Here is a 12934-nt window from a genome sequence, read left to right as displayed (position 1 = left end):
CTTGGTCAGTTTAAGATTTGTACATACTCATTCCAGCTGCCGAAATATTAAACTAGCAAATCTGTAATAATTAGGGCTAGATTTGTCATACTTTTCAAAGATGGACGTTATGCCACCACTGAAATTATACGTAACTGATAGTACAAAAAATCGAAATCGCGTGTCTTACGACTGGTCCCTTGCTGAGGGTTCCACAATTTGTTAACTTCCAGAACGGTGCCCCAGTTTTTTTATGCTCCTGGTTAGGAAGAATGGGCTTGCTCCATTACTTTCTTCAACACTTTCGATTGGTTGCAACAAGGTTAATGTAAACTGGACCCTTATCAATTGCTACAAAACGATTTCATTTCGGCAGGAGTTCCTGCCAATGGGTCCTCATAGTCAAATTTGAAACAGCTCAGAGCCAAGGCACTCTCGCTGAGTTTATTTTCTGCTGTGTCTAAGGGGTGTTCAACACCCACTTTCTGCAGCTCAGGTGTCCCTTTTCCATCAAGGAGTTTTGCCATAGGCTCCAGTAGAGAACTCAATGTCTGCCGTGATTGTTTCAGTGTTTAACCAGTCTATCCTTTTCTTCCATTTTATCTGCAATCCAATTGTATGTACATGGAGAAGTGGTCAGCTGATGTCCTTAACTCGCTGGGTTCGTCATCCAGACTAGTTTACCTATTTGGAATGCCATAAATGTTGTCAGATGGGCTCATGTCTGCAGTCACCCTCGTGGATGTGAAGCCAACTTGACGTGATTTTTCGTGAGCTACTTCAGCGACCTGCCCTGCTTCGCATTGTCACACCGTCCATGGGCAGAGATGTCCACACGTGATGGGACCTTGGTAGGGGAGGCGGGCGTGGATCACCGAATAAGCGTTTGCAGGGTGGTGATTCTCCAAAACACCCATATTTTATCCCCTGTCGTTAGACAATTACAGCTTGGTTGCAGCCACATCCCTACCAGGGAGTGGGCCACCAGCTTTGTGTGAGTTAACAGAGGCCTCTGAATCAGCGATGGGCAATCCTGGGTCGCTTCAATCTCCATGGGAGGAGGTGCCAATATCATTGGGTACTTTTCCGCCTAATCCACTAGGCCACAGAAACTGCGAGAAACCTATGAAGCCATCTAGCAGGCCACTTGTATATCCCACCCAGCCCTTAGGGTCGTAACCCATCTCGTCAAAACTCATCTTGATCCGATTCGGTGACCAGCACACGTGGCTCCCCTCGCTCAGTTGGGCTCGATGGAGCACCTGGGCACTTCCCCTCTCCTCAACGTCAGATCGTGTTACCATGACAGTGACTTCCACCTGCTTGGCAGGAACTTCCATCTTCCCGATCTGAAGTGTTGCCTCCTCAGGTACCATGGCAGTTGAGTTCTTCACCTCGGTGTCACACTGGTCATGACTTTTCCCTCACTCCGTTTTCATTGACCAAGGACTGTTCCATGTCATTAACCGATCGGGAAACAGGGACGGAATTTATTTGCCCCAAACTCTACCCATGCCCTGAGAAAAATGACAACCCATCTGTCATAATACTTACTGACAGTGGTTGGGGTGTCAGTAGCGCGGGGCGGGGATGTTGGGATGGTGAAAATGCAACACTCACCCGGAGTAGCTGCTGAACTTGTAGACAGTTGGCCGATAGGACACAGTCACCGATAAGCTTTCAGTAAACGGGGGTAACTATGGAAGCGGGCGATGCAGGATGGTGTCGACAAACATGGCGAATATGTTGACAAAAAGGGACATTGTCACAATGGTTTCGGACTGGAGAGTGTGTCGTTAGCACGAATCGCAATTCCCCATATTCGAGTCTCAATTGAAGAGCCAGGGATTAATATGAAGTTGTGCATTCCTTCAGCGACTTTCACCACTACAGAATGTCTCCAAAGGAAAACCAATGCATTTCTTCTTAATGAGTTTGGAAACGTAGTGCTGCAATGGAACCGAGTGGCAAAGGATGGTTTGAAGACAAGATAAATCTAAGCTTTTATTCCAGTCGGGTAATTCAGGGGGAACTTCTTCACTCAGAAAGCAATGGAAATGCGGATCTCGCTTGCACGGGGAGTGGTCGAGGTGAAGATTGGCTCTCCACCTAAAGGAGGTACAGGGGAGGGTAAACTGGATTAACAGATGAGGGAGAAAGCAATAGAAGATCCGGTGATGGGGAAATTGAAGTAGGGGGTTCAAGGAGCCTGGTGTGAGAATAAACAACAGTGTGGATCAGAGGAGCCAAATGCACTGCTTCTCGAATGCAAGTCCTATGTAATTCTCTGAAATAGATCAGGGGCAGCGTGAAATACCTATCTGATAAACAGGCACATTGCCTTCGCTTCAACCCCCTCCACTCAACACCTGTTGAGAGGTATCCCTCTCTAATTGCTCTCAGAAACCCCTTGTGTGGCATGCCTTTCTAGGTGATCTTTGATACATCCTCCAGTGGGGGATCCCTCTACAGTTGATTTCAAATACTCCACATTTGGGATCACTCTCTGGTTGAACTGAGGCACTTTCCAGAGTCGGATCCCTCTCCAGTACATGTCACATACTGTCCAGTCTAAGACTCCGCTCTAGTTGATGAATGAAAGCCCCCAATCTGGGAGAATGTCCTAGTTGATCTTTGACTCCACGCAAGGTGGGTTCACATTACTCAGGTACACTCCCAGTGTTGAGTGTCCCTCTCCAGTTAATCTCTGAAACAGCCCCAGAGTGGAATCCCTCTCCGATTAATCTCTGACTCAGCCCCATTGTGGAATACCTCTCAAGTTGATCTCTGACACAGCCCCAGTTTGGAATCCCTCTCTAGTCGATCTCTGACAGCCCCAGTGTGGAATCCCTCTCAAGTTGATCTCTGACGCAGCCCCAGTGTGGAATCCCTCTCAAGTTGATCTCTGTCACAGCCCCAGTGTAGGATCCCTCTCCAGTTGATATCTGACACAGCCCCAGTGTGAGATCCCTCTCAACTTGATCTCTGACACAGCCCCAGTGTGGAATCCCTCTCTAGTTGATCTCTGACACAGTCCCAGTCTGGAATCCCTCTCTAGTTGATCTCTGACACACCCCCAGTGTAGGATCCCACTCTTGTTGCTCTCTGCCACAGCCCCAGTGTGGGGTCATTCTCTGGTTGAACCCTGAAATTCCTTTGTGTGAGATCCATCTTCAGTTGAACTTTGTGTAATGGTCTGAACTCACGTTCCTGCGCAGGTGCAGCCGCTGCCAGAACATTTATTTGTGGATCGACAATCACACGATCCTCTACCCGCGAGCCGCCTGTGCGCATGCGCAGTCCCACTGCTACTGCTCACGCACGCGCAGTCCAGGCTCCTCTCTCCACCAAATTCACACTGTCACAAAGCCCCCTCCCCCCACCCACCCAGCACTTGACCATCGCGCACGCGCTGTATCGCCGCTCTTCCCCATAGGGGAACACCTGGTTATGCCATGCCGGTACCGTGCATGCTCAGTGTCTTCGTTCCAACACCCACCAGCTGGGAAATTCCATCTGCGCACTCACCAGTGCCGCTGCCTCCCATCCCGTTCTCCCGCCGCACTCTCCCGCTGCTTCTTCCCTTTGCCACACACCGACGCCGGTCTGCACAATCGCCAGTCATCTGGCCATTTCATTCATCCCCAAAATTCCTTAGGGAACACACCCAGTTCACCCCACCCTTCCTCTTCTGTGCATGCGCCAAGTGTCCAAAAAGACATGTGCTTGGTTTCGCCTTCCCCAACGTATTTGCACACGAGTGCAACTTTCCCTTCCTGGATCCGCGCACGCATTACCGTCCATTGATACCCCGCCCCACCTCCACACCTCCGCACCACCACAGCACCTCCGCACCAACTGGCATTCCCGAGACCGGGCATGCGCTCTCCACTCTAGGGCATGAGTGGCCAGGTACTCCCAGCATGTAGCTTATTCCAGGCTCTGAATTAACTCACCCACTCGGCTATTCCCGGCATCCTGAACACGTTTTCCCACTAACTGTGCAAGGATGGCATGGGAGGCACCAGGTTGCCCATAAATTTACCCATTGTGGACAATATTTATTTAACATTTATAGAGGCACAGACATCCACTGGGTCAGACAGATTGAGATCAATTGAATCACATAGTGTTAGGTCCACTGTTCCAGACAGTGTCAGATCCATTGAGCATACAAAGTGAGATGCCTTGGCTCAAACAGCGTCAGGTCTAACTTTTCAAATAGTGCCAGGTCCATTGGATCAGACCGTTTAAGATCCTATAGATAAGACAGTGTCAGGTCCTCTGGAACGGACATTGTCAGATCATCTGGTTCAGACAGAAGGATATCCTCTTGTCCAGATCGTGCTCGGTACACTGAATCAGACAGAGTCAGATTCAATTGCTCAGACCGTGTCAGATCAACAGGAACAGGAAATTTCAGTCCTTCTGGTTCAGACAGGGTGGTCCGCTGCTCCTGATAGTGATGTGCCCATTGGATTGAAAACTGGCAGGTCGTCTGGTTCAGGCAGCGTTAGACACTGTGGTACAGGCAGTGTCAGATCTTCTGGTTCTCATAGAGTCAGATTCACTGGTAAAGCGTGTGTTAGATCCTCTGGATCAGACAGTGTAAGGTCCAGTATGTCAGACAGCGTCAGACCATCTGGCCTAGAGAGATTGAGGCCCAGTGTTAGAGTCAGCGTCAGATGCTCTGTTTCGGACACTGCCAGAGGCCCTACAGGAGGCAGTGCCAGGTCCTCTGGTTCAGAGAGTGTCAGCTCCCCTGCTTTTGTTAAGGCCAGGTTTCTTTTTCAATTATTGTCAGGTGTTCCAATTCAGACAATGTGATATTGTCTGATTCCGATGGATTCAGATCCACTGGTACAGAAAGTGTCGGATACGCTGGTCCAGAGAGGGCGGGAGTCAATGGTACAGGCGGTGTCTGGTGTTGTGGATCATCCAATGCCACATCATCTGGTTCAGTGTCAGATCCACTGGATCAGGAAGTAACAGACCCATTGGATCAGAAAATGTTGATTCTATGGCCTAGAGAGTATGAGATCCACTCTAAACCTCAGTGACAGGTGCTCTGATTCAGACAGAGTAAGATGCAAATGCGCAGAGTGTGTCAGGCGCTTTGGTTCATTTCAGATCATCAGGATCAGGCACTGTCAGATCCAATGAATCAAAAAGTGTCTTATCCACTGGTTCAGACAGGGTAAGATCCAATGGTACATAGAGTGTCTGGCGCTCTGTTTCGATCATTGTCCCATACACAGGTTTTGCCAGTGACTGACACTTTGTATCAGCCAATGTCTCATCCACCAAGCAGTCTGAGGGCGGGGAGGAGCGGGTGGGAGGCAGAGGTTCAGATATGTAGGAAAATCTCAGAAAATTGTGCATATATAAGGGTAATAATAGGAGCGGGTTTCGAAGTCCCCATTATAAATTGGGATAGCCTTAGCGTGAAGAACAAAAATGCTTAGAGGGTGGGGCAGTGGGTGCTGTGTGCGGGGTGCGGGGTGGGGGGTGGGGGCGGGGAGCTGTGCGGGCTGGCAACAGAGACCTTAAAGTGCATGTGGGAGAGCTTTTTGAGCCTTCAAGCATAAAATCCTACAAGAGAGGTGGAAGTACTGGACTAATGTATGGAAAGGAAGCCATGCAACTGGTAGGAGTTTCAGTCGGGGATCATTTCGACAACAGGTACCATAACCCTGTGTGCTTTCAGGTAGTTATGCAAAAGGACAAAGCTGGACCGGAAATAAAGGTCATGTATGTTCAATATGATAAGACAGGCTCCGGCCAACCTGTATAAGGAGCAGCTGTTTGTTGGAAAGTCAATACCCAACCATTGGGAGTCATTAAAAAAAGAAATAGAGTTCAGGGGAAACATATTCCCGTAAAGGGGAGTGTTTGGACCTGCAAGTCCAGGGTACCCTGCACATCCAGTGTTATTGAGGACTTGATAAGAAATATAAAAGAGGCTTATGTCAGAGACAGAGATCTGAAAACAAAGGAAGCCTTAGAGGAGTACAGAAATTGGGGGGGATAGTTAAAAAGTAATTAGGAGGGCGAATAGGCAGCAAGGGAAAGGGAAATCCCAAGGCATTTTGTAAATATATCAAGGGCTTTAGGGTATCCATGGGAAGCTTCAAATCCATTTGGGACCGAGATGGCAATTTGTACTTGTAGCCGAAGGACCTGGATGAGTTTATAATTCCTTCGTTTTCATCTGTAATCACTGTGGAGAAGGACAAAGTCGATGTAGAAATCAGGGAGGCGGGTGTGATATAATTGAACACATTGGCGTGGATAGGGACGAGCTATTAGCAGTTTTAGCTTAAAAGTGGATAAATTCACGGGCCCAGTTGAGATGTATCCCAGGCTGTTATGCGAGTTAAGGAAGGAAGTTGCATATGCACTGAGACTAATTTCCAAATTCTATAGCCACAGCAGAGGTGCCAGAGGATTGTAGGACAATGTATATGCTAAGTATATTCAAGGAGGGTAGTAGGGTTCAAGCAATAAAGCAGGTAATTGCCCTCCAGTATGTCTGGCATCAGTGGCGGGCATAATATTGCAAAATATTCTGAGGGACAGGATTGCTATCCACTTGAAGAGGGAAGGGTTCTTCAGGGATAGTCAGAGTGGCGTGGTCAGGGGGAGATCATGTCTAAAAAAAATGATTGAGTTTTTCAAGGAGTTGCCAGATTGTGTAGATGGGGGTCGTGCAGCTGATGTATTCTACATTGACTTCTCTAAGGCTTTTAACAAGGTTTTGCATGGGAGAATAGTCAAGAAGGTGAAGAGAAAGCGGTTGGGGCCAGGGAACTGGAAATTGTTGATATGATGTAGGGATTGAGAGGAATCGCGGATGTAGGTGGGAAGACACAGGACAAGGGGAGAGAGAATGGAGTCAAGATAGCAAGAAATGAGTTCCGTGGGGCAGGATCAGGGTGACACGATCGGTCTGCTGGGACAGTCTATTTTGTGGATTGTAGGTTGGAGGTAGACGTGGGCCGTCCGAGTTTGGAAGACAGTGAGGTTGGAAGCTGTGGAGGGAAGATCTCCAGAGGAGATGAGGTCAGTCCACAATCAGAACTGTCCCGGCAGACCGATCGTGTCAGCCTGTTCCTGCATCACGGAACTCATTTCTTGCTCTCTTGATTCCATTGTCTCTTGCCTTGTCCAGTCTCTTCTCATCTTCATCCGCGATTCCTCTCATGCACGACACCATAACAACAATTCCCAGTTCCAAGAACACAACCGCCTCCTCGTCTCCATGGACGTCCAATCCCTCTACACCTCCATCCGCCACCGGGATGGTCTCAGGGCTCTCCGCTTGTTCCTTGAACAGAGGCCCGAACAACCCCCATTCACCATTACTCTCCTCGGTCTGGCTGAATTTGTTCTCCCAAAGAATACATTCTCCTTAAACTCGTCTCACTACCTCTGAATTAAAGTGATGCGTATGGGTGGCTATTGGTATTGGCATGGGCCCCAGATATGCCTGTCACTTTATGTGGTATGTGGAGCATTCCTTGTTCCAGTCCTAGTCAGTCCCTCTCCCACAACTCTATCTCCGATACATTGATGACTGCTTCAGTGCCGCTTCATGCTCTCGTTTGGAACTGGAAAAAAAATATTAATTTTGCTTCCAATTTCCACTCCTCCATCATTTTGACGTTACCCATCAATTGCACTTCCCTTCCCTTCCTTGGCCTCTCTGTATCAATTTCTGGTGATAGACTGTGCACCAATATTCATTGCAAGCCTACCGACTCCCACAGCTACCTCAACAATAGTTCCACACACCCCTCTTCCTGTTAGGACTCCATCCTTCTCTCAGTTCCTTCGCCTCCGTCACATCTGTTCTGATGATGCTAGTATTCAAAACAGTTCCACTGGCATGTCTTGCTTCTTCCTTAACGGAGGTTTTCCAAACACGGTGATTGTCAGGGCCCTCAGCCGTGTCTGGCCCATCTCCCGTGCATCAGTCTAGCAACATCCTCTCCATCCCAGAAGCATGATAGGGCCCTCCTTGTCCTTACCTATCACTCCGTCAGCCTCCACATTCAAAGGATCATCCTCAGTCATTTCCACAAACTCCAACATGATACGACCCCAAAACATCACTTCCCTTCAACACCTCTGGCGGCATTCCGCATTGATCGTTCCCTCTGGGGCACGCTGGACTACTCCTCCATCACCATCTACATCTCAACCCACTCCCATGGCACCTTCCCATGCAACCGCAGAAAGTGCGACACCTGCCCCTTTAGTTCCACCCTCATCACCACCCAAGGACTCAAACACTCCTTTCAAGTGAACCAGCACTTCAAGTACACTTCCCTCAAATTAGTCTAATGAATTCACTGCTCTCAATGTGGACTCCTCTGCACTGAAGAGTCTAAACGCAGACTAGGTGTCCGCTTTGCAGAACACCTTCGGCCTGACTGCAAGCATGACCCAGACCTCCCTGTCGCTTGCCATTTCAACACACCACCCTGCTCTCATGCCCACATGCCCGTTCAATGCTGGCTGCAATCGTCCACTAAAGCTTAATGCAAACTGGAGGAACAGCACCTTGCCTTCCGACCAGGCACTTTGCAGCCTTAATACTGAGTTTAACAAGTTCAGATCATCAAATCTCTCCTCCATCCCCACCACCTTTCCGATCCTCTTTTTTTCCAATAATTTATATATTTTTTAAAAATATTATTCTTTTCCCAGCTATTCCTAAATTTATTTGCCTCAATTTTTTTATATCCACCTTTTAGCCCATTTCGATCCCTTCACCCACCCCACCCAACTAGTGCCATCTGCCACTTGCTTCTCCTGCTTGCTGCCCTTCATGTCCCCATTTCTTACATAATATCACCACCGTCAACACAGCTTTGTTCTTTTGTGTATGACATATTTGCCACTCTCTTCTTTGCCTCCACTTATCACTGGCCCTCTATCCAGCTGTTCCAGTCCCACCCCCTTCTACCAGCTTATATTTCACCTCAATTTTCTACTTCCTTAGTTCTGATGAAGAGTCATACGGACTCGAAACATCAACTGGGTTCCTCTCCACAGATGCACTCTGATCTTCTGAGTTCATCCAGCTATTTTTGTTTCTGTTACAGATTTCCACCATCTAAAGTATTTTGCTTTTATCTATAGTCAAAAAGCTGGGAGGCATCCGAAAGTGGATGACAGGCTTTGGTTGCTCTTGGATTGGCTGCAATCATATCCTAGCTCACCGCTCCACCCCTGGCCGTCCAACAGCACCAACAAAACGGAAGAATCTGGCTTTACCTGTGCCACACATTCAGCGCTCTTGTTACTTCACTCCCACACCAGGATGTGATGAGATCTTCGTGTATATTGCTGCCTTATCTGTTATGTCAGAGGTTTACTGTGGATCATTCGATATCATCTGGTAAAAAGCTTGTGTATGAGAGTGCAAAAGGCGAATGGAAATCCCCACAAGACACTTGAGCTGGTGGATTGATTTTCAGTGTTGACTCACCGTCCATTTTGTCAGAAATGGTGTCAAATTAGTGATGATAGAAGACTTTATCTCTGCTTGCAAAGTAGGTGGGCTCAATTTCAACCATTTTCAGCGTTTCCACCCCTTATTCTTACAGGGATATTTTTTCACGGGTTCAAATTGGGAACTCCCTACCTGTCATGAATGCCTCCGTGTTGCTGAGCAGTGAATCACCTTCCTCCATCTGAACTGCAAATAGAGCAGGAGATTCGATCACCCACCACCTCACAAGTGCTTGGGAAGCCACCTTACCTTTGATCAGCCTGGCTCACTTCATAAGTCTCTTCTACCTCATCCCATCCCACTTCTCCACTGGTGGAGATGTCACGAGTCTTCATGGCAAGTCCCAGTAATTTATTGGAGGACGTTCTTACATACAAGCATCTGTGTTTTGACGCCTGTCTTTAACTGCTCTCAGCTTGACTGTAGCCCATAACCCAGCAGCACAAAGAAATGGACCTCATCTGGTTTAGCGTGTGCCAGGCAACCTGGGGAGGCATTCCTGTGTTCGTTCACTCCCGCACCAGGAGCTTCCCGGATGCTTGGGGACGTCTCAAACTTTGAGACACTTCCGAAGCCATTACGAAGGCAATTTGTCCATTAGCATGTGGTCGGTGAATGAAATCCTTTAAAGTGATATCTATGGTGGGGCAATGGGGGAGTGGCTGCCAATGTGTTCCCTTTTATCCTAGACAAATAGAGCAGTGTTGATGATGTTCCTTCTCAGACTAACAGAGAGATGGGCGTTAGGGGGAGGGGAGGGGGTACTGGTGGGTTTGCGGGAGTAAGAGGCCGGATTTGTCCTCGCCCATCTTCTTCAGGGTAGCTCTCCCTTTTCAAGGAGAGAATTATTTGATGACTGCAGTGGGTAAATTATTGTCTTCAGTGAGTGCCTAGTTGTCAGTGGCCGGTATGTGCTCTTCCTTCATGTCCCTGGAATGTGGTTGGGAAGCATGTACGAGGCCAAACCTGCAGGTGTTCCTAACTCACTGTCGGTTCATTCACGAGCCAAGGGGCACACAGACCTTTAGACAGATTTCCATCGTGTCTCCTATGTCTTTAAGTATTTGAGCAATTATTGAGCCCATCCGGAAGGCCTCTTGTATATCCAAAGGTATGGCCATCCCACAGGACCATAACCTCCCTGCTGAAAAGCCACAATGAACTCTTTCACTTGTCAAAAGATCCGTAACCACCTCACACGGTTCCACTCCATCAGTCCGGCCCTCTGGAGCCCTCTTTTTGCCTTCTCTTCAACTCCAACATTAAATCCAGTTATAATAACATGTATCCTACACCTGCTTTGCAGGAACTTCCATCTTCCCACCTTCAAAGGCTACATGCCAAACCACCACCGCAATTGAGGCTTTGCATGGTTGTCATATTGGACCTGGCTTGGAACCTGGGTCCTCTTCATCAAGCACCACCTTTTCCACTGCGTAATCTGTCATAGAAGTGGGGACAGAAATTATTGTTTGCAATAACCTCTCATGTCCCCAAATGTAAGTGATCAACGTGGTCATTATTATGAATGACATTGCGGGGATACACTAATTATCCACAGTAGTGGATCACTCTATAAACAAGTAGCAAGTAAAGCCCCCAAACATTGCAATACATTCAGTAAACTGGGTATCAGGCGATGCTGGGCGGTGTTGACCAACATGTTCACTACATTGAAAACACGGGCCAGATAACAGTTAATTCACACCCGAAAGTGTGATTTCAGCAGGATCTGCAACAAATTCCTGCTCAGGGCCAATTCAATGGGTGGTTGGTTAACCTGGCCTTTGCAGATTTTAAGGATCAACTGGTAATGAGTCAACTGCTTGGGTTTGGGTTGTGTGAGCTTGGAGCATATTTGAAAGATGACAGAGCTGTTTGTGTTCATCAGTACTCGGACCGCCCATTTCTTAATTTCTCCCTGCTTATTTTGTGCTTCTAGGCTCAATCCTTCATAACGTGCCAGCACCTTCAGCATGAAGTGTGAACTGTCCCCTGCATTTGGGAAGAAAGGAACGGGCGCATTGTGGCTGACGAGCTAAAGACTGGGAAGCAATCGGGCCCATTATAATTCCAGCGTCTAACAGCTGAATCTCAGTAGCTGAATGGTCATGTCTGCAGCAATCTCACTTTCGTAACAACTGCCTGATATTATCCACCTCCCTACACCTTTATTACACTCGGTCTGGTAGTCCTCAAGGGGCAGGTTCTGAAGCAAAACCTTTTTTGACCATCGCAACAAACTACTGCGCTTTCAGTATAAAGAATTTCTCTCCTTTTGGGTTTTTTATGTGTCCTCGAATCGTCACAGTTGTGGTGCACAGAAAGGAATCGGAAAGAAGCTCTTCAGGCAGCTGTCAAAAAAGGCATTTTCTAGCTTCATTTATGTTTGGAATTACATGGACAAGATGCTGACAAGCTATTCATTGCTCACAGTGGAAGAGAAGTCTGCAGCAGCTCTGTTGTTTCAGTCTCGATAATTTGGTACATGTACTCCAATAGCTCCCGCTCCTGATGAAATTCAATGGTGATGTCCAATTACTGCAGTGCTGTGGGCATGAGTAAAAGTGTTTTTTAGGCTCATTATCTGAGTAAATTCCTGGGTTATTTTTTTCATATTCCCTGTCACTGTTGGACATTTAAAAGCGGTGCAATTTTGTCCCCTTCTGGGGGTAAAACAAGGACTGGTGGGACATTGAAAGTTTGTTACCCACAGCATAGGAATGAAGGTGCCTTTAACATTATCTATCTGAATGTCAAACTCATTCTTATGAAAATAAACAATATTATATCATTCCATAATGGAGTGATGTGTGGAAGCAATATTATTTCCTTTACCATCTACCAAATAACTATAATGCTACATCACTCACTATTGCATTATACACACATTGTACCATTCCGACACACATGAGGAGATTTCAAACAATAAAGATAATGCAAACTTCAGAATGTGTGCCAAAGGTGTGATGTAATTTGCGGCGCGAGGACCGACAGCATAAGATTGTTACACCAAGTGCTGTTGATGGAACTCAAAAGGTGGGAATGTTATAAATGCCTGCAGCAGTTAATGCAGACCTCCAGATTATGATGAATTTGGAGGCCAATAGTGTTGTTTGGATCATCCAGAAACTCAAGCATCAGGGTAAGCTAACATTCTGTAGCTGTCTGAATGATACTAGCAATGGAGAAAAGGTCACATCGCATTGTGCGGATATGGGGGCAAGGAATTAGATATTTTCAGTAGATGGGAAATGAGTGAGGGTGACAGTAAAACTCAGGCAAGATTTTTTTTTTCTGAAATTCAGCTCGAATCTACAGCTTTATTTAGAAAAGAGCAGCTCATAATACCCTAGGCAATGGAGCAAACCGTGTAAATGAAGCCAGGAATAGTGAGATGACCCTGCTGCAAGCTCACATTTCTGGACTTCAGTT

This window comes from Cetorhinus maximus, chromosome 37, assembly GCF_964194155.1.
Source record: "Cetorhinus maximus chromosome 37, sCetMax3.hap1.1, whole genome shotgun sequence".
Taxonomy (NCBI): domain Eukaryota; kingdom Metazoa; phylum Chordata; class Chondrichthyes; order Lamniformes; family Cetorhinidae; genus Cetorhinus; species Cetorhinus maximus.
The sequence above is the reverse complement of the archived record's forward strand: the minus strand, read 5'-3'. Positions refer to the sequence as shown.